The sequence below is a fragment of the Humulus lupulus genome, chromosome 2 (assembly GCF_963169125.1).
Source record: "Humulus lupulus chromosome 2, drHumLupu1.1, whole genome shotgun sequence".
NCBI lineage: Eukaryota > Viridiplantae > Streptophyta > Magnoliopsida > Rosales > Cannabaceae > Humulus > Humulus lupulus.
Window position 1 is genome coordinate 213519214 of NC_084794.1, and position 23628 is coordinate 213542841.

General features: G+C 39.5%; 1 pseudogene; it reads right to left on the minus strand.

Annotated features, from left to right (window-relative positions):
* Positions 1-22747: 22747 nt before the first annotated feature.
* Positions 22748-22846, minus strand: LOC133820133 (small nucleolar RNA R71; annotated as a pseudogene).
* Between the last annotated feature and the right edge of the window lie 782 nt (positions 22847-23628).

Genomic DNA, 23628 nt, shown 5'->3' on the forward strand with positions numbered 1-23628 from the left:
CTGGGTTTTGAAATTTTTAGGCGACGTTTCTTGTACACTAATTTTTCGGGTAAAAAACATGGGCCTTGATAAATGCACGAAACCCAAGGTTGCCTTTCCTGGTTAACCGCCACTTTCTTTTCCCTTGATTTTCGGGATTTTCAAAAAATTATCCACGCTCCTTTCTTTTTCGTGGAACGCACGCCCTGACTCTTCAATAAGGGTCTTAATATTTAGCTTGTTTTGCTCCTAAATCCCCGAGCTCATAAGTTCGAGCTCGGAACTCTTGCATGCATGGCCCCTCACCATTTTTTCTTTCTCGCTAGATGTCACAGAATCTGGAAAGACGGTGGGGGTCGTTGCTGGAAATCCCTTACGAGCCAAAATCTCCGAGCCCAGAATCGCTGTTCGCCCGGAATCAACGTCGGATAAGAGAATACGAGCTTGCGCGCGAGCAAGAGGACATTCGAGCTCACTACCGTCGCCAGATTGACGAGGTCATAGAGGGGAAGAGGAGAGTTCTTCAGGAGGCCCTCTATCTGGAATCCAATTCAGGACCTAGGCCGATTCCTCTCGATCCTGCATTAAAGGTTACTGTCGCATACCATCCAGGAGAGCTCAAATTTTCACTAATGGGGGAACCTTCTTCCTCGCAGCCGAGGAGAGAGATGTTTGAGGCTGAGCACTACTGGAGCTCGGTTACCACAACTAGTCAGATAACTGACATCCTGGCTTTCCATGGCCTTAGCCCGTCAGGCTCCTTGAAGTGTCGAACTCCGGTCAACCATGAACGAAGCTGCTTCGCCCCTGGGGGCCGCGACGCCAGTATGAAATACGCGGCCTGGAGCCAGGAACATATGAGGGCAGGAGCTCTGTTGCCCTTGAAATCTTTTTTCAAGGACTTCACGGATTTCGTTGGGTTGGCCCCGTTCCAACTCAACACCAACTCTTACAGGGTACTGTCTGCCTTGAGGTCCTTATTCCACGAGATGGGGTGGAAAGGACCTTCGCCTCAAGAGATCTTGTATCTCTTTTGTCTGAAAAGTAACCCCTCCCGAGCTCGGGGAGGGGATGGATTTTATTACCTATCGAGCTATCCCAAGGAGAAGAAGGTCTTTGAAGATCTTCCCATCCATCCGCCCGATTTCAAGAGGGCCTTCTTCTGGAAAGACGGTCTGTCCCCATCTCGACACTATTCGTTCAGGCAGATTCGTAAGTATTCTTGTTATCTTTATTTCTGTGCTCGTGACTTTAGCTCTTAGACCCGTACTTATTAGAAATGTGTTGTCTTTCAACCAATTTTCAGCGTCCCACTCCTGACGATACAATGAAGGAGCATAGAGAGAGCCTGCTCCAACTCCCACATGGCAGGAGGTCCCTCTTATGTCTTCTACACAAGGATAAGCTCTGAAAGTGCGGACTTTTGGGGGAAGGCCAGTCCACCTTTGACTGGTCCAATAAAAAATATGAACACTGGGAGCAGGTGCCATGGCCCACAGGCGCCCTTCCTCCGAGGAGAGAAACGAGGCCGCCACTTCTAGTTCACCCGAGGAGTCCGCTGTCTGGGAATGAGGCTAGTGATGAAGCCTCGAGCTTGGATTCAGATGAAGGTAAAGTCCTTCCTACCTCGAGAATGTGGTCCCCCACCTTACTAAAACACAAGCCCAATAGGTTAGTCTCGTGCCCACAGGATAGATACCACTTCTACATATGGAGTTAGGTAGATGACTGCGTCCATAGGTTTGATAGTGGGCTCGGGAAATACGACACCATGTATACCACGGACGAGGTGCGGAACGGGATAGTTGTTCAGTATGGGACCAATGATTATAGGGACCTTTCGAGGTTATCATCCACATATAGGGAAGGCACTCCCCCCGCCTCCTCTGAAGATGGGGGAATTTCATGGTCCCCAAGCTCGAGCTCAGGGGAGAGTTCCAGTTAGGTTTCTTCTATCATCACTTTATATGTCTGTGATACTGAAACAAATTGTATGCTTTTCTTTTATTAACTCGCTCTGTGTTGTGACTTGTGCAGGCAAGATGGACTCCGACCTCAACAACATCATCGATGGCGCCGGCGCCAAGAGGAGCAAGCGCCCCAGAGCGGGGCCGCAGAAGACTGACCAGCCGGGCAAAGGCCCCAAGAGGTCCAAGAAAACACCTCCCCTTGCTCCTCCGGTTTCGAGCTCCATTGCTGCGGCGACTTCCCAGGCCGGTGCTTCCACAACGGCGCCGTCCTCGCAGGTCGTTGCCTCGACAGTGGCGCCGACCTCGCTGGTCGGTCCCTCCACCATGGCTGAGTCCCGAACCCCCGTGGTGGTTCAGTCATCCTTGGGTCCGCCTTCTAGAAGGCCTTCTGCTTCTCGAGCATAGAAGCTATCAGTCTCCACCCACATGGATGCATATGTGGTTGATAATGCCGCTGGGTCCCATGGATCTACGCTAGTCTCGGATGTTATGTCCCGGATCGGCCAGAGCTATGGCAGTCTCAAAGCTCCCCAATGGCAGTGCTTAAATGACACCCAAGACTGCACTTTTCTCTACGAGAAGAGTATCGAGCATACTGCCGCGATGAGTATCCTTCTATAGTCCTTCCTTTTCTGCTTATAATCACACTAATTTGGAGCTAATGGTGGTTCCTTCTTTTTTCAGGCTCTTGCCTTCACTGCCCAGCTCAACTATAAGCTGAACAATGAGATCCACTTGAGCAAGTCTCATGCTCAGAAAGCGAAGGATCTCCAGCTCAAAGCATGCGATGATCTGAAGGCAGCGAATGCGAAGCTTGAGGCAAGAGCCAAGGAACGTGAAGACATGGCCACCGAGCTCGGGAAGCTGAAAGCTGAGCTCGAGGAGCATAAGAAGGAGATCACCCAGCTTCAGGAGACCAACAAGAAGCTTGAAGAGGACAAGGCTGCCACCTTCGAGATCATGGAGGATGCAAAGGCTCGTCTCCTTGCTGAGTACAAAGAGACGAAGGAACAAGCAGTTGACTTGGCCATGTACCGAATGTGGGCCTACAATGAAGATCTGGACACCAGCTTCTTAGGTCCTCACGAGGTGCCGCTTCTTGAAAGGTGGAATGCTCGGCTCGAGAAGGAAGAGGCTGAGCAGCTCGAGAAGGAGAAGGCTGATCAGCTCGAGAAGGAAAAGGCTGCTTGGGACGCCGTTTCGGAGGGAGCTCAGCAGGATAGTCATGCTATTCGTCCTGAGGAATCCGGTGCTGCAAATGCTGAGAAGGCCAAGGAGACTCCTCTTCCTTGACTCTGATCTCGGGGGAACCATTTATTGGGGCTGCGTCCCCTTATTTCTGTAATTATTTTAATTTATGCCCTTGGGGCTGATACAATTTCTTTAAATATTACTTATATATGCTTTACATTTCTTGGCTCGAAATATTTGGCACATTTTATATTGCTGAATCAGTTATGTTTATTTAGTCATACAAACATATTGTGAATTTTGGTTCGAAGCTCAATGCATTCATGCACAGTTTGTTCAAATTATCCGCTTCCGACCTCGTTAATTTCCAAAGTCGGATATTACTTTAACCATGAACCCGAAAGTACTTATATGGTATGTAATGTGAATGATTTGGTTATATCTTTTTTGTTTAGTCACTTTTGCTCATCCTTAGTTTTTGCTCCGAGGTTAAGAGTTTGAAACTATTTTCTTTAAGATATTCCAGCCTCGATCTCGACTTATCTCGAAGTAGGTTTAGGTTCCTACTTATCATCGATTAGTTTTTTGGCTGGTTTGTTCCAAACCTGTTTAGTTTGCACATCTGGTTAATTCCAAACGTTTTCTGTTTTTTGATAATTCGGTTATGTCCGAACTATCTCAGCTCGCGTAATTGGTTATATCCAAGTACTTTATATATTTTTGATAATTCGGTTATATCCGAACTATCTAGGCTCGCATATTTGGTTACATCCAAATACTTTATATGTTTTTGATAATTCGGTTATATCCGAACTATCTAGGCTCGCGTATTTGGTTACATCCAAATACGTTATATGTTTTTGATAATTCGGTTATATCCGAACTCTCTAGGCTCGCGTATTTGGTTACATCCAAATACTTTATATGTTTTTGATAATTCGGTTATATCCGAACTATCTAGGCTCGCGTATTTGGTTACATCCAAATACTTTATATGTTTTTGATAATTCGGTTATATTCGAACTCTCTAGGCTCGCATATTTGGTTACATCCAAATACTTTATATGTTTTTGATAATTCAGTTATATCCGAACTCTCTAGGCTCGCGTATTTGGTTACATCCAAATACTTTATATATTCTTTTTTGTATATGTTATTTTATTTTTTAAGCTGACGGTATCTGTACCAATGATGCCCCCTTAATATCCTATGAGTGTGACCATAGGTTTTTAAATTAAGAGAGATTGCAAAAATGAAAAGAAATAACATATTTGAACGAAATGGAACTTTTATTTGATGACATTAAAAAAAAAATAAGCTAATACAAATAGAAACTCAAGGTTATAGGCAACACTTTTCCTATACTACTGATAGTAAGGTCTAAGGTGTTCGCCATTCCATGCTCGCGGTACTAGGCTCCCGTCCAATCTCGCAAGTTTGTACACACCAGGTCGGATGACTAACTCTATCTGGTATGGTCCTTTCCAGTTCGGCCTAAGCACTCCAGCTGCCGGATCTCGAGTTCCCAAGAATACGCGTCTTAACACCAGATCTCCCATTCCGAATTTTCGATCTCGAACCCTCTTGTTGAAGTATCTGGTAGTTTGTTGCTGGTAGGCAGCATTTCTCAGCTGGGCCTCTTCTCTTTTTTCTTCAATCAAGTCTAAGGTTTCCTCGAGATGAGTATGGTTTGAACTTTGGTCATAGATCTGAGTTCGGATTGTTGGGATTTCGACTTCTATGGGCAACATTGCCTCGCAGACGTATGCTAGAGAGAACGGGGTATGTCCTGTTGAGGTTCGAGTCGTGGTCCTGTATCCCCAAAGGATTTGGGGCAATTCTTCGGGCCACCGTCCTTTTGCTTCCTCCAACTTTTTGTTTAGTGAACTCTTGAGAGTTTTGTTCACAGCTTCGACCTGGCCATTCGCTTGAGGGTGAGCCACTGATGAAAAACTCTTTATTATACCGTTCTTTTCACAAAAATCGGTGAATAGATCGCAATCAAACTGGGTTCCGTTGTCGGATATGATCTTCCTCGGCACTCCGTATCGGCACACGATGCTCTTTACAATGAAATCAAGGATCTTCTTTGAGGTTAAAGTTGCCAATGGTTCAGCCTCCGTCCATTTTGTGAAATAATCCACGGCGACTACAGCATATTTCACTCCGCCTTTTCCAGTCGGGAGAGAGCCTATGAGGTTGATGCCCCATACCGCGAAAGGCCATGGGGATGTCAACATGGTCAGCTCGGATGGTGGGGCTCGAGGTATCATGGCGAATCTCTGGCATTTGTCGCACTTCTTCACATACTCGAAAGAATCCGCTTTAATGGTTGGCCAGAAATATCCCTGGCATATGATCTTCTTGGACAGGCTGTGCCCCCCAGTGTGATCTCCGCAGAACCCTTCATGAATTTCTTCAATGATTTTCTTAGCTTCGGGAGGGGTTACGCATCTGAGTAACGGCATGTAATATCCCCTTCGATACAGCCTTCCATCCAAGATTGTGTAACGGGGAAGTTGATACATCAACTTTCGAGCTTGGTTCCGATCTTTTGGAAGAACTCCATTTTCGAGATAATCAACTATCAGGGTCATCCAGGTCGGCTCTGTTTCGATCATACACACATCTTCCTCTTCTGGATCATTAATGCTAGGTGCTGTTAGGTGTTCTATGGGTACAACATTCAGCTCTTCATTTTCGGCGGACGTAGTGAGTCGAGCTAAGGCATCTGCATTTGAATTCTGCTCGCGGGGAACCTGTTCGATTGTATAGAATTCGAAACATTCTAACGCTGATTTTGCCTTCTCCAAATAAGATGCCATTCTCGTGCCGCGAGCCTGGTATTCACCCAAGATTTGATTAACCACTAGCTGGGAGTCACTGTAGCAATGTATAGCTTTAGCTTTGAGCTCCTTAGCTATACGAAATCCCGCGAGTAAAGCCTCGTACTCGGCCTCATTATTCGATGCTTTAAAGCCAAATCTTAGGGCAGAATGAAATCTGCTTCCTGCGGGTGTAACCAAAATGATCCCTGCCCCTGCTCCCTTTTCATTTGACGAGCCGTCGACGTAAAGTTTCCACAGCTCGTGGGCCATGGTTATTACCTCGTCGTCGACTATACCCGTACATTCCACTATAAAGTCTGCCAATGCCTGTGCCTTAATGGTCGTTCTTGGGTGGTAGGTGATCTCGAACTGTCCGAGCTCAACACCCCATTTAAGGAGTCGACCTGAAGCCTCTGGTTTAGATAGGACTTGTCTAAGTGGTTGATCAGTTAGCACATGGATGGGATGTGCCTGAAAGTAGGGGCGGAGCTTACGGGATGAATGAATCAGGCTGAGCGCGAGTTTCTCCATCAGTGGATATCTTGACTCTGCCCCCAGTAATCTTTTACTGATGTAGTGAACGGGTCTTTGCACCCTTTCTTCTTCTCGGAAGAGCATTGCACTGATCGCGTGTTCGGTAGTTGAAAGGTATAGGTACAGTATTTCCCCCATTTTAGGTTTTGACAGGATGGGTGGTTCCGGAAGGTGCTTTTTGAGCTCCTGAAAGGCCAGCTCGCATTCCTCTGTCCATTCAAATTTCTTACCTCCTCTCAGTAAGTTGAAAAATGGAAGACCACGATCCGTAGATTTCGAGATGAATCTGCTTAGGGATGCCATCCTGCCAGTCAGACTTTGGACATCTTTGTGCCTTCGAGGCGAGGGCATATCAATCAGAGCCTTGATCTTGTCGGGGTTAGCCTCGATTCCACGAGAGTTCACAATGAAACCTAGAAATTTTCCTGAGGATACCCCGAAAGTGCACTTCTGAGGATTTAGCTTCATGTTATACTTCCTGAGCACGCCGAAGCACTCTTCGAGGTCATCAACATGGTTCTTGTTGAGATGAGACTTCACAAGCATGTCATCAACATACACCTCCATGTTGTTCCCAATTTGTTCTGAAAACATCATGTTTACGAGCCGCTGGTATGTGGCTCCAACATTCTTGAGCCCGAATGGCATGACATTATAAAAATATAGCCCTTTATCAGTGATGAAGCTCGTATGTTCTTGGTCGGGGGCGTGCATGGGAATCTGGTTATATCCAGAATAGGCATCCATGAACAACATCAGGCCATGCCTCGCCGTGGCATCTACGAGCTGGTCAATCCTTGGTAACGGAAAACAGTCTTTTGGGCAAGCTTTGTTGAGATCTGAGTAGTCAATACAGGTTCTCCACGTCCCATTGGGCTTTGGGACCAACAACGGATTGGCTACCCAGTTAGGGTAAAAGGCGTCCCTAATGAAATGGTTTGCCTTTAACCTGTCAACCTCCTCCTTCAGTGCTTTCTTTCTGTTTTCGTCCAGCTATCTTTGCTTTTGTTGCTTTGGGGGAAAGCTTTTGTCTATGTTTAGAGCGTGGCTTGCTACATTCGAGCTTATTCCCACCATGTCTGAGTGCGACCACGCGAAGACATCCTGGTTTTTCTTCAGAAAGCAAATTAATTGCTATTTGGCCTCTTCTTGGAGGTGTTTCCCGACCTTCACCTTCTTCGAGGGATCAACTTCTTCGAGCTAAATTTCTTCGAGCTCCTCCAAAGGTTCAAGGTCAGCTTTCTCCTCAATCCTAGGATCAATCTCCTCGTCAATTTCTAAAACTGTTCCGTCTTTGTTTTGTATGATAATGAGTGCTTGAGCGTTTGTTTGTTTCTTTCCCCTCAAGGAGATGCTATAACATTCTCTCCCTGCCAACTGGTCTCCTTTTAATGTCCCGACTCTGCCGGGGGTCGGGAACTTAAGGGCTAGATGCCGTACCGATGAAACTTCCCCCAGCCCGACCAGGGCGGGTCTACCGAGCAGTACATTGTAGGCGGATGGTAGGTCTACTACCACGAACTCCATTATCTTGGTCACCGAGACTGGATAGTCTCCCAAGGTCACGGGGAGCTCAATGGATCCCATACAGGCAGTTCCTTCTCCTGAAAAGCCGTACAAAGTAGTTGCACACGCTTTCAGGTCGTGAAGGGAGAGTCCCATCTTCTCTAGGGTTGCTTTGTAAAGGATGTTGACTAAGCTCCCATTATCTATGAGAACTCGGTGAACCCTTTTATTGGCCAACTGAAGAGTAATGACCAGCGGATCATGATGAGGGAACTGAACATGAGAGGCGTCTTCCTCGGTGAATGTTATTGGCTGTGTTTCAATCCTCTAGCTTTTTGGTGCCCTAGGTTCAGGTTCATAAGGAGACCCGTCTCCTATCTTTAGCTCGTTAACATACCTCTTTTGGGCATTTCTGCCCCCTCCTGCGAGGTGAGGCCCTCTCGAGATGGTTATTACATCCTCTCCATCGATCGGCGGGGGCCTGTCCTCTTCCCGAGCTCGGGAGTTATTGTTTTGCGTGGTCAGAGGCGCGAATACTCTTTGGCTTGCAGCCGCCTGACCAGTACTCTGGTTTTTGACATAATGCCGGAAGTAACCTCTCGAGATCAACCCTTCGATCTCGTCCTTCAGTTGTCGACATTCATCAGTTGTATGTCCGGTGTCTCTGTGGAACCGACAATATTTACTGGAATCCCTCTTGGATTTTTGATTTCTCATCGGGTCAGGGCGCCTAAAGGGGACCTGGTTCTCATTAGCCAGGTATATGTTCTCTCGAGACTCATTGAGCTCGGTGTATACTCTATACACGGAGAAATACCTCTCCCCTTTCTTTTTCTTTCCTCCCTCAGTTTCGGGGTTACTTCCTTCGTTCTTTTTCCTCTTGGAGGGGTTCTCCGAGGCAGGCTTTAGTGCCGCTGGGTCCGCCAAGGTTGAGGCAGAGTTGATGTTTATCGTTGTAGTTTCGGACTGGGAGGTCGCTTTGAGGGTCGACCTCGCTTCCTCTACATTGACAAACCTCTGTGCTCGTCTATTAAACTCGGTTATTGACCTTACCGGTTTCCCTTGCATGTCATCCCAAAGGGCACTTCTCGGTAATACGCCAGCTCGGATAGCCATGAGGTGTCCACTATCATCCACATCCCGAGCTCGAGCTACTTCAAGATTAAATCTTGTTAAGTAACTCTTCAATGTTTCGCCCGGTTGCTGCCGGACATTAGTTAAGGTGGACGCTTCTGGTCTGACCCCTACCATTGCTCTGAACTGCTTCTTAAAGTCTTTAGACAACTGATCCCATGAGGTTATTGAGTGTCTCTTATACTTTTCGAACCAACTTTTGGCAGGTCCTGCCAATGATGTTGGAAACAACATGCACCTGAGCTCGTAACCCACGTTACTGGCTCTCATGATAGTGTTGAACGTGCTCAGGTGACTACACGGGTCGGTCTTTCCTTCAAACGTAGGGACGTGAGGAATCCGAAACCCTTGAGGAAATTGAGTGTCAGAAATATGGGGAGCAAATGGCTCGAGCTCCTCATCAGAGTCCTCATATCGACCATTTCCTCGTTCATTCTTTAAAAGCCTAAAGGCTCTTTCGAGCTGATCGATTCTTTCTTGGACTGGGTCAGTAGGAGGTGCTGTCTGAAATTGACTGTCATTGATAGTGATTCCAGGCTCGCGTCTTCGCAAGGGATCTCTACGCTTATTCAAGCGATCCCTCAGGTCCGGATTTGTTTGATCTCCATTCCCCCGACTCTGATTCAGATGATTTCGCAGGTCAGGACGATTCTTGCGACTTCCAATATTCTTACGACCTCGGTCGTGTTTACTGACGGACTTGGTTTCTCCGGACTCATCATTGGTGAAACTCATTGTTCGGTTATTTCGCGATGGATTCTTTCCACGTCGCCTCGTCTCCGCAGTGCGAGACTGAGACGTCTGACTTCTCTCAGATGGAGCACCTCTCCACTCCTGGAAACTCTCCCTGTTTCCTTGTCTTTCCCCCGCACGCCCTTGATCCTGATCTCGAACAGGTTGAGCATTTCTGTGTGGGGACGAAGGATATCTTATGGGTGACGGAGGGAACCGTATAGGCGATGGTGGCTGCCACCCTTGTCATGGCCTGGAGGGTCCAGAATTTGCCCGAGATGGGTCAGTCGCATTCGGTGCGCTCCCAGGTACCTGAGTCCAAGCCTCTGCAGGGGTTCGGTTATTCTCAGCTTCTGTAGGCACTTCCACAGGTGGGTTAGCCGGGGCCCGAGCTCGAGTACTCCTCTAGGGCCTAGGTGGAGCGGATGGCTCTGCTGGTGCCGGAGGTTGAGTCGGCCTCCTTGTGGCAGCATCCTTTCGCGGACGCCCGCGGGGCCTCCGGGGAGGAACATGTACGTCCCTTGGAGGAGGGACTTGGTTTTTGCGCAGAGGCGGGGGTTGAGCCACCTGCGCCTCTGCGGCTATCCTTGTCAACTCCTCATTCCGTTTGTTGGCTTCTGCCAACAGCTGCTTCAGTTGTCAGTTTTCAAGTTCCACAATAGGAACGTACCGCTCAGGATTGTAGTACATATCCTCATCTCTTGGTGGAGGAGGTGGTCCCCGGGAATCAGAGGACCCACTTCTCTCTTCAACATCCGGGTTCTCCATTGGTTGTTTTCCAGGACGTCTTGGGTAATTTTCCTCAGGGGTGTTCTGATTGTTTGTGGCCATGATTTTCTTAGGGATGAATGCTTAAGGCTCTCAATGAAAGCACCAAACTGTTGACGCCATTTTTCGTCAAACAGTGAAAGAAGAGCACATAAACAATAACTGATAATGGCCAATTGAAATAAAACAATACAAACACACAAATTTTATGTGGTTCAGCAGTTAAATCTGCCTAGTCCACGAGTCTTTGTTATTAAACTCAAGATTATCTCTGGGAATTCTTCAGGAATGAATTCTCCAGAGTTTTCTCTCAAAGATCATAATTTTTGTCTATTACAATGGTGCATGGCCTCTCTATTTATAGAGAAGGCTGCAGAATACTATCCCACATATTTTGGGTAGTTACTCTTTTTGTATAAATAAAATAAATGTCTTTAAATGCCCATAATCAGATATAAAAGGAAACATCCCCTGAAGATCAGGAGACGTATAACTGACCAAATAATATCCCACGATTCTAGGGGATTTACAATAATAAATGAGGATTACATCTCGTATTTATAACACTTGTAGATATTCAAGGTGGTTATCGCGTATCTCTAAGGCTTTAGCTTCCCAGGTTTCCCGTCATCTATCGAGCTAAAAAAATCTCCCGAGGCCACATGGCTTTCGAGATCGTATGTGCGTCGAGCTCGGGACCCCTGATCCGAGATCGTCCCTGAAGATGAGAGCGTCCCCGGAGCTATCTTTCAAGATCATGAATACTTCGAGGTCACCATACTCGAGGTCGTCTATGTCCTGTAGGCTCAACATTCAATCCTGGAGCATGTTTCCAACCTTATGAGTCCACTTATTTGCGAATCCAACTTTCGAGATCATATTTAACATAGCTCGAAATCTGGGTGTAACATAATCCAAACATGATTAATATTTATTTTAACCTATAGTTTTTCAAAATAAAAACTATATAGTTAAATAATCAATTAATTCATAATTAATTAATTGCCCATAATTATTTCCTTGCCATGTGTTAAACCAAAATTTCGAGAATAAATAAGTAGCCTCAAAATATAGGATCGAAAAGAGTAAGCTCGAAAATAATAAGTGTTAGCAGTGTATAATTTGACACACGATTCCAGATCTTTTACTAGCGCTCAAGCAGGAGTCGCAACGTTCGAGCATGAGATGCAGGCTCGAAGATACCAACCTTCTTTGAGGAACGTATTCAACCAAATTACTGGATGAGGAGGAGGCTACAGCTGGAACAATGAGCTCGAAGCTTGGCTAGTCTCAACAACGCGTCAGCACAACGATCGAGCTCAATGACGTGTTTCTCACACGGAAAGGCTGTTAGGAAATCTCTATTTTGTAGGGATTCGTTATTACTGTATATTATATCCCTATTATCATGAGATATTATGTAATTAACGCATTTAATGTATTTATTTCAAAATTGAATGCTTGATTGTAACTTCCCTGAATTGGGGGAAGATATTCCTACAACCAGGTCTATAAGATCAAGGCATTAATCGATATGCCCTCGCCTCAAAAGCATAAAGATGTCGAGAGTTGAACTAGACGAATGGCAACATTAAGTAGGTTCATATCGAAATCTATAAAAAAATTCTCACCATTCTTTAATCTTTTGAGAAGGGGCAAGAAATTTTAACAGCCAGACGAGTGCGATCGCTTTTCTACCTCTTAAAAAGCACATCGCTTAACCACCAATCTTATCTAAACCAATCACAGAGGAAGTGTTGTACTTATACTTTGCCACTTCCGAGCATGCGATTAGTGCATTTCTTGTTCCGGGGGGGGTTAAGAAAGTACAAAAACTTGTTTACTATGTTAGTAAAAGATTATTGGGGGTAGAGTCGAGGTATCCACTAATGGAGAAGCTAGATTTGTGCTTGATACATGCATCTTGAAAACTTTGACCTTACTTCCAAGCGCATCCTATACGCATATTGACTGATCAATCATTGAGAGAGGTGTTGTCAAAACTAAGGCATCCGGGAGACTGTTAAAATGGGCAGTCAAACTCGGACAGTTCGAGATCACATATCATCTGAGAATGACAATCAAATGACAATCCTTAGTAGATTTCATAGTTGAATGTACAGGAATCATCAACGAGGATGTCATAACCCCAACTTGCGAGATGTTGAGACTTTACGTCGATGGGTCTTTGAATGTGAACGGATCAGGGGCATGAATTATCTTAATCACTCCGAGTGGAAATCTTTTTCACTCAACCTTACGGTTTGGCTTCGAGGCATCAAATAACAAGGCTGAATACACAACATTATTAGCATGACTTCAGATAACTTCTGAGATTAAAGCTAAAGCCATCCACTGATATATAGTGATTCCCAGTTGGTTGTAACTAGGTCTTAGGAGAATACCAGGTTCGTGGTATTACAATGGCAGCTTACTTTGAGAAGGTCAAAGCTGCAGTCGTATAATTCGAGTTCTATGCCATTGAACAAGTTCCATGGGAGTAAAACTCGAATGCAGATGCTTTGGCTATGCTCGCCACAACCAGGGAAGCGGATACACTCAATGTGGTGACGGTCGAGTTCCTACCTGTCCCAAGCATAGCCGAGCCTAAAGAAGTGTAAAACGTCATATTCTATTACTTGGCAAACCTTCTCTCATCTCATAAATAATTAGAAAATACCATTTGACATATGAAATTCAGTGGGACCTTGATAAAACAAGCAAATTGGGCCTAATAGTTTAAAATAAAAATAAAGTGTTCTTATGCATTGTTTAAAGAGAATAAAATTTAAGTCCCGCTGATAGGTTTAAAACTAAAGTCCATAACATGATTCTTTAAAACTCGATGCTTATGTTGATCATTTATTCGTTAATAGGAGACCCCCATGCCATACACACTCAGATGTCAGAACTCCCCACATCACTGCACGTGCCAGAGAGAAACCCTATTTGTTACTTGAAAGGGAGAAAGTAAAGGGGTAAGCTAAAAGCCCAGTAAGGAAGTACAAACAAATACAACAATATTCAAGGAAACACAAAAAGAACATATTCATATCATAAAACTCATAGCATATCATACCATAGTCATATCATAGTCATTTTATAATCATATCGTATCTCCTTCATAATCATAGTCATAATCCTAATCATACATATCATATTCATACTCTTTGTGATCATGGCACTGCTATTGTCCATATCACATCTTGAGGTAACCAGTAAAAGCATAAAACTGGAAAGACCTCCTCTATGAGGTAAACAGGATCTCAGGTCCTTGTATAACCTCGGCGCGTCAGCCCTATGAGTTACATTATATCCTTAGTAACTCATTTGTTGTGTCGCGTTCAACACGCTAACAACCCTTTGTTTTTTCATACATCATACAAACACATGTAATCCATTTCATATAAAAACAAAGGAAACACATGTTGCATCATACTTATCATAACATTTCAAGATATAATTCCATATCTCATATTACATGGTCCATTATCATAAACATCACATCATTTTCCTCATAACAAACCAACCTTACCATTTCATAGCATAAACATAGAAATTCTATCTAACTTCGTTACCTCAGGTTCGAGCATAGCAAAAATGAGAAAAACTTCACAACAAGCCTATAATCATAATCAAATGTTGTCTCTTAGAATCACATGTCAATACTCACACCCAATACATATACCCTGCATGTGTATGGGCCATGCACACGTGGTACAAGTTGTCCAATAATTCCAAACATACAAATTTTCACACAAAATCGCAAAAGAATAAGGCTAATTCTACTTATTAACCCTTCATGGTTACAAAGTAAAAACCATATGTTTGAACAATAGGCATATATTTGAACATAAAAATACATTTGCATGTGACATGTATATATGAGAGCGTTGTTTAAATATAACGTTTAAAACGATAATTCCTACATGTTTTATTTCTTTCTTTTTTCAAATAAAATTAAGAAACATTATTAAATTACCATTATTTGTTTCTTTAAGTTCCAAAGTTTGATTAAGCAATTTAACACATTATATTTACTTTATAAAAGCAATTCATTTAGTCTTTTCCTAATTTCTCATAAAATAATAAATGGAATTATTATTTTAAATAGCATATAAAATAACAAAATTTGTAGCCATTTAGGAATACTTAACAAATTACTTGTTTCCTTTAGAATATAGTCTTTCTAAATCAAATTAAAAAAATTACATGTTTAAATGTGAAAATTTTATAATTAAAAGTGTGGGAAAAATGTATTTTCACTTATATTATTTAAGACTTAAATTATTTAGATGCAAGACTCATTAATTTTAAACAAATAATTATTTTAGCTTAATAACTTAAAGTTTCAGCAACTATTTATTTAATTTATAAATCATAAGTGAATTAAATCATAATCTTTTCTTATTTTTTTTTAAAAAAAATTCACATAAATAAATTGTGAAAAATTTATATTTACATTAAAAAAAAATCACATTTGTATATATACAACTTAGGGTATAATTTATTTAATGCACTCACATTATTTATCTCATTTAAAAGACATTTCTTATTTTTAATAAAAAATTCGAGCAACTATTAACTCATTCAAAATCATAAACTTGGATTAAAAACCATATTTTCTTCATAAAATATACATAAAAATCTGCATGTATTAATTGGGTAAAAACACCATTTAAATGTGAAATAAAATACTTTTTTATTTACATAAAAATCAAATATCACTTGAGGCATCACATGTGCATTTTAAAACATTGTTTCATTAATATACTCACAAATTATAAAAAAAAAAAACAGTAAGCTATATTTCACCAAATCATGTTTAAACAATGCTCATAAAATGCTTTTATCCATTTAACAATTTACCATAACATTCACCTACACTTGAACACCACACTATATACATCTAGCATGAAATTTAATCAGCATAAAATCAAACACCGAATAAGACCTTATGCCGAAACCCTCATGATCAACATTTCATGTTTCTTTTTCATTTTTACAAGAATATTTATAAGACAACATTATCATAACACCAAGCCAAACTTATGCCCTAGCATATGTCTAATAGCATTCTTGCATTTTTATTACCCAAGACATCATGATTTAGAGAACAACAATATTCCATAAAAACCTTTATTACCAAGACATCAACTTCTAATACATGTATATACATAGCAACTCATATCCATATTTTCTTACATACTTTACTAACATTTACATGTTTATTTCTTTAATTCTTCATGCTTGCCCAAACACACACACACGCCCAAGTACACACACATGCCTAGGTCATATACATGAATACACATACTTATAGCAATTTATTCATAGAAAACTACTCATACATAAACCACATGTGTACCCTTTTCACGTTTCTATGAACTTACCCAATGGAGAACAATCAACAAAACACATGAAGGGACAAACTCATTCAAGCAATAAACAATACACCAACATTACAACCAAAGAAATCATAACAACAATAAGGCTAGAGATTCCATTACCTCCTTGGTAGAAATCAACACTCAAAGAGGAAAAATGATCACCCATTTTTGGTATACCTAGGGTTTTCGAAACCCCCAACAAAGAAAGAACAAAACACCAACATGAAAACTTAGAAATCAAGAAGATGAGGAGATGAACTAGAGAATCAATTACTAAGGAAAAATTAAGGATTCAAACCTAGGTTAGAATGACCCTTCCTTTCCTCCTCCTCCTCCTCCTCTTCTTCTTCTTCTTCTTCCACACATAATCTCTCTTTCTTTTCCTTCATTTCTTTCTTTCTTTCTCTCTCTAGTTTCAAGCTCTCCCTCTCTCTCCTTCCCTCTTGCATGCCAATCACAAATGAGCTCCTAATACCCATTGCTCACCTGCTTATTTCCCTAAATGTCCATCAATCAAAGCTAATGGAAAGGGAAACTAATCAAGCCTCTTCCCAAATCAAGGTTATGGAAACATTGACCCTAATTAAGAGAGTAAAATAAAAATATGCAATAATTAGTGATTCTTTTCCTTACCCATTTTAACTAAAATCTTCCAATCAAATTGATTTAAAATCAAACCAAATAGGGAAAATAAATCCTTCATTTCCCTCTCTCTTCCACACGCCCAACTCCTCTTCCCCTTCCTTTTTTTATTTTCTTTTTAATTCCTTTAATTAAATAAAAGGAAATAACGTGTAGGAAATCTATTGCATGCTCATCATGCAACCATGCACATGCACACACCCAAGTGCTAAGGTGCATCACTACCTACCATGCACATTGGTGCATTCAACCAAAACTCATTTTCTTATTAATTAAATTAATAAACAAATAAAATAACTAACAATTAAATTAACACAATTCCTACCAAATAATTAAAACAATTAACATAATTTCTAACACTTAACAATTACAAAAAAACAAAAAACAAAAAACAAAGCACAAAATTAATAAATAAATAAAAATTGGTGCGCTGCAAGAACATGACGTCAACATGATTGACTCACAACCTACCTGGATGGCTCCCATAATTGACTAACTCGAAACTGGGAGCCTCCCAGTAGACCGAAATGAAGCTAGGAATTTTATGTACAAGATACCAAGGTACATTATCTTGGAAGGGAAATTTTACAGAAGATGGTATTCTATGTAACGACCTGGATTTTCAAGACTTGATAATGCGAAAATATAAATGTTTTCATTTAACAAAAAGTCTCAAAAATCCGTATAAAAAAAACTTTTTGAAAAGTCGATGGCCATACTTAACATTTAGTTACAAACATATTTTATAAAGAGTAGAGTGAGCCTAGTTTAGGAAAATTACACAACATTTCCAAAAATAAAACGGCTTCCCAAAAGATCGGTCCACATGTACATTTGCAAGGTAGATTTCAACACTCACTACTTTGCCTTGCCCTTGTTCTTACCCACAACAGGAAACAACTAGGTAAGCGAAAACAAGATCAAATCAGAGAACACAAACAAACAAAATCGTCCTGACAAACTTAGTAAGTTCAACCTTAAAACAAAAGCATGCAGAGAATTAGTGTTCTGGATCCATCCGGACCCTACACAATCAATTTCAAGAACGTAAAAGCATCCTGACAAACTTATGGTCATACTTGATAACCAATGACAAATTATTTCATATAAACAGATATATTTCCACACTCAGAAAATCCTAGAAGCAGATATATTATATCACAACTATATCTTATCAACAAATATATCATTGCACTCAAAAAATCCCTAAGCAAGCAGATATAATATATCACAATATAATTCGAGACCAACGCTCGACAATTTCCAACAATTCGGGCGTAACACGCCCTCCAGCATAAATGCTAATCTGTAAGAGAGAACCGAGTCTCAACACTAAGATTTAGCCAATAAATATCCCCATCAAAGGTAACCATCATTTTATCTAGGGCATCGCTACTTATCCAAGAATAAATCCCTCACAAGGGTAACCATCAAGTTACCTAGGGCATTACTACATATCCATGAGTGTAATCAAATGTACACGGTTTTACAGAGACCTCTATGTTAATCAGTGGTATTGGTGAGCAGTTTCCCCTAGGGTGTTCAACCTCACTCAAACTTGGCAACCCCTAGTTTCTCTAGGCACTCTCACTGAATGGTCAATATTCACGACTGCTATCCGGGAATAACTTATCAGAGCACTTGCTCAGGTTCTAACCGTTCACTGATTAAGTAAGCATGAGGGCCCCTAGGTCCCATTCATTTTGGTGCCCCTAGGTTTAACCAGCAATCCTCACCTCTTGGCCACTCATTGCGGTAATGAAACGGACATAATAAAATCAAGCAGTGTGATGGGGATCAGCCGTCTAGGATATGACAGATATCTACCGTTCATATTCTCTAAATCATCACTCACTAGACTAACGTCTCTAAGCAACTTTCTATGACAGTGTATATATGTGCATGTGTCCCTATACTAACACACGATACAATAGTCGTTTCATGTTGCAGCCACACAATATTAGTTGACTTACTTGGAGACCTTAGCACTCAGTAGGTTTTCACCCTCCAACGTTTAGTCCAGTTATGCTAGCCAATACTGTAGTTATCCATACAATATACTCGAATTAATTATGACACTCATAATTCATTATTATTATTTTGGGCAGTTTAGTCATTTTAATAAAAATCATTTGTAAGGATTAATGATCCTTATTTGGTTTTAAACCCATTAAGGAAATTCATACAAAAATATTTGAGACTAAACCCTAAGTCTCGGAGAGACCTATCCTATGGTCTCGATACCTAGGCTCGAGTATCACAATAGTATTTTCCCACAATCCGCTAAAAAATCTTGTTCTTTAAATGCATCGCTATTAACCTGTAGTTTCAACAAGTCAGTTAAATATATGGAATATTTTAGCTGGTATTATATCTAGAAAATACTAATTAATTTCTTAATTATTTTTAAAGAAAATAAACTCTTAATTTTCCTTTTATTTTTCTTAATGTTTTAATCTCTAAGAACCATTTTAAGAAAATTTCCTAATTTGTCTTAAATAGGAAAACCGTTAAAAATTTCCCATCTTGACTAGTTAATCTTTCCGAAGTCAATTAATCAAGTTTACTTACTAGAAAAATAATTCACTCAATTATTTTCTCAAAATATAGGGTTTTAAAACCTCTTTTAATTTATTAACTTATTAATATATATATATATATATTATTTTTTGAAAGAATAAAAATGATTCCCACTAAAGTCAAAGTGGTATTTGATCACTCTACCAAATAGAGTTATTTTACCACATTTTTTATACTAATTGTTGCTTAGTCTTTGATTTTTTAAGTAACTTATTAAGATTTTAAGTAATTTTTATTTTATTAGTCTTATGGTAATTTTTAGGATTTTATATGTTTTTATAGATATTTTATTATAATATGTTGTAGTTTAATTATTTGAAATTAATATTGTTAAGTTATGAGTAAAAAGATGCAATTTTGAGCTTAAATGTTTAAGTAAATTAAGTTTTAATTAATAGTTTCATGGAACTTTTGTTGTATATTTTATTATTGAAAATATTTTGTTTTAATTTAATTTATGTTTGTTTTATAGGGAATTTGTTGTAATTTATTTGCTCTTGAGAAGCAAGGAAAATGAAGGAAAAGGTGGCATTTTCAAAGAAAAAAAAAGAAGAAAAAAATGACATTTTTCCAAATGCCCAGCAGGCCCATGGATCCAGCTCAGGCCCATGTTCAGCCTCCCCTTGCTGCCTTGTCCCAGCCAAAGCTTCATGCTGCCTCTTCACGTGCACCTTCTCAGCCGTGGCCTCATTCCAGCCGTGCCTCCTCAAAGCTTTCCCAAGAGCTGCCACGCCACCAACCATTCAATAGCTCCTCTTCATCCCAGCTGCACCCAAAGCCCAGTTGGGCCCAATCCAAGACAGCAACCACACCAATCGGGCCTGCTCCCATGGCCCAATCCACCCCAAAACATCAAGCCACATCCTTCCTGCCACAACCCCCTCTTGAGCCCATCAAATTGTACATTGTCCCCTTGTCCAAAATGCCAACTTTTTTACCCACTTTTCTACACATTTTCACCACAACATCATCATTACACCCTATAATTTACCTCTACATACCATATTTATTTTATTTAATTAATTTAATCAATTTAATTAATTTAAGTTGATTATTTTAATAATCTCATTTGGCTATAAATATGGAATTTCAAGACCATTTTAGGGTGCTTAATTTTTGGTTACCATATTCTTTTCTCCCATTTTCTCTCTACCATTCTCTCTTCCATTTTGGGGTTTTTCAAGTATGTATGTCATTTATTTTGTAATTTCTACTCTAGTTATGTGCTTCTAATCTTTTTCATAAGATTATTAAGATGATGATGACGCAACTTGTAACTAGGTAATGTTTATGTTGTATGTTGATTTCCCTTGTAATGCAACAAAGTTTATGGATTTTTCTTTTTCATATATGTCTTTCATCTTTAATATTTCATATTTTGGATTGTTAGATAATATGCACTTTGTTCTTCATTTTTCCAAAACATAATATTCTATGTGTAAGATGTGTCATTAAATTGTACACATCCATGCTTAGAACAAAAATATTATGTTTTGCCTTATAAATAATGTTATTTGATTTTTTGTTGTTTCATTAGGTTGATTCACATTAAATACTTTGAAATTATAATTTTTGAAAAGTGAAGAAAAATCCTTTCTTTTTAGAAGTAATTTGTGCTTAAAATTATAAATCTATTTGGAAAATGATAGTGTGATTTATTTTAACTATCACTAAAACTTGGAAATCAATATACTACTAAATATTATTAAACTTACATTTTGTGGATTCTAGTATCTTAATAATCTTTTCTTTTACCACTTATTTTAAAATCCTTATTGAGTTATTTTCATTCTATTAATTAGCTTTATTTTAAATCTTTTATTTTATAGTCATGACATTAAATCTCAACAATCTTTGGAGCTAGGTTAGAATTTACTAATTTCGGTTTAAAATAGTTTTCTTTTTTATTTTAGACAACTCTTTTGGGTTCGATCTCGTGCTTACACGAACACTATATTCCATATACGATTCGTGCGCTTGCGAGTATAAATTTTTAAAACATACCTGTTTTGGGTCCATCAAGTTTTTGGCGCCGTTGCCGGGGAGTTGCAAGAAAGGAAACGAAAATTATCTCAAGATTAGTAAATTCTTCTACTTGTTATTTTAATTTTTGCACTTAAAAAAAAAAAGAAAAAAAAACTATATATACAAAAATATAAAAAATATATATTTATATAAATCTAAAAAAAAAAGATAAAAAGAAAATTTGGGACGGATCTACCACCCATAAAAAAACTTACTTATATATTTATATTTATTGTTTTTTTTAGTTGACGGCACTTGTGCCTCCTATCTATCTTTTTAATTTTTATAGTTGATGGCACTTGTGCCTCCTAATTTTGTTATAATTTTGTTATAGTATTTATTCCTTGTATTTCTTTGTTAGTTGACAGCACTTGTACCTCCTAACCCTTGTTGTAATTTTCTTTATTTATCTTGTTGTTAATTTTATTTTATTTTTGCAAGTTACTAGTTGATGGAAATTTTGCCTCCTAGCTAGTTGATGGAAATTTTTCCTCCTAGTCCTTTATCTTATGGTTTAGTTGATGGCACTTGTGCCTCCTAATTTTTACCTAATTTTTGTTATGGTTGATGACCTGCTATGCCTCCCTACTCTTGCCTAAATTTTAGTCTTATTTAATTTTGCCTTATTTTTCTTTACCTTTTATCATATTATTCTATAATTGTGAAAAAAATACTTGAAAAAAAAACAAAGAAACCTAAATCTTGTCCTTTCACCATAAGCAATATTTGCTTAAAGGAAATTTAAACAAAATTCCTAATCTGCCACTACTAATTAACCTCAAGGAGTTGTTAGTAGTGCGCGAGTAAGTGGAATCAAATAGGCCTAGGGACAAGTAAACCATAAAAATTATATTGTTGTGAAATCTCTAAAAAAAATTTTAAGTATGCTTTGTGCTTGCGGTTTTAACTGATCTTCCACATCAGAAAATTGTTTGTTTGAGATTATCTTTGTTGCCTTGTTTGTGAAAATTGTATGCATCATTGGGAACGTAACTCTAAAAATTGATTAGTAAAAAGACGTCTATCTTTGTTTGAAATTGAAAGTGTTAGTAAGAATTTGAGCATCATGGAACCAATTGCTAATCCTGTCGATGAAAATGTTGTGCCTGAAAAAACTTTGCTTGAATATTTTGCACCTATTTCATCTAATGCTCCTTCATGCATTGTTTTTCCTACAACTTCTGCTACTCATTTTGAGCTTAAACCAGCAATCATTCAATTGTTGCCATCTTTTTATGGGCTGGATAGAGAAGATCCTTACATGCATGTAAAAGATTTCTTAGAAATTTGCTCAACATTTAAATTTAAAAAAATTTCTGATGAGTTGGTCAAACTAAGATTATTCCCTTTTTCATTAAAAGACAAATCAAAAGCTTGGTTAAATTCCCTTCCAACAGGGTCTATAACTACATGGGATCAACTTTATAATAAATTCTTGCTGAAATTTTTTCCTATGTCTAAAACTCATAGTCTAAGGAGAGAAATCTCCGAGTTTTTTCAAAAAGATAATGAAGAGTTTTATGAATGTTGGGAAAGATTTATTATTAAAATGTCCTCCTCATGGTTTTGAAAAATGGAGACTTGTAAAATATTTTTATGATGGTTTGAATCCCTCCAATCGTCAAATGATTCAATCTAAGCATACCGGAAATTTTTAAAATTGTAAGGACAAGAGGCTTGGGACGCCCTTGAAGATTTATCTGTCAATTCACAACAATGGAATTATTTTGATCCTAGGTCTAGGTCAACTAATTCACCAAAAAGATGAGGATAGTATGAAGTAAAAGATGAATTAGACTTAAGAACATCCTTAGACAAATTAGCGAGAAAAGTAGAAGCTTTAGCCATAAGGCAAACTATAAATTCTCCAATACAACCAAGAAAATATGTTTTTTCTAGATGTTCTAGTCCTTGCCATAATGCCCAATCATGTCCTTCCTACCAAGAAGCCTTTTATGAGGAGGCCAATGCTCTTCATTCTTATGGGAAACCAAATGATAGCCCATTTTCATCCACCTACAATCAAAATTGGAGAAACCATCCGAACTTTTCATGGAGACAAAACCAACCTCAAATAAATCAAGGGCACCAATACAACATGCAAAACCAAACTCATGCCCCACAAAATTAACCATATCCTTAAAGGAAACCTTCCTTAGAAGGTTCTTTACAACAATTTATGCAATCCACTCAACAAATCCTACAAAATCAGTCTCAATCAATTACCAAACTCGAGACACAAGTAGGACAACTCGCCACTGCTTTAGATGATAGAGAAAAAGAAACGTTCCCTAGTCAACCTCTCCCTAATCCAAAAGGTCAATATGAGATAGGAAAGTCTAGTCATAA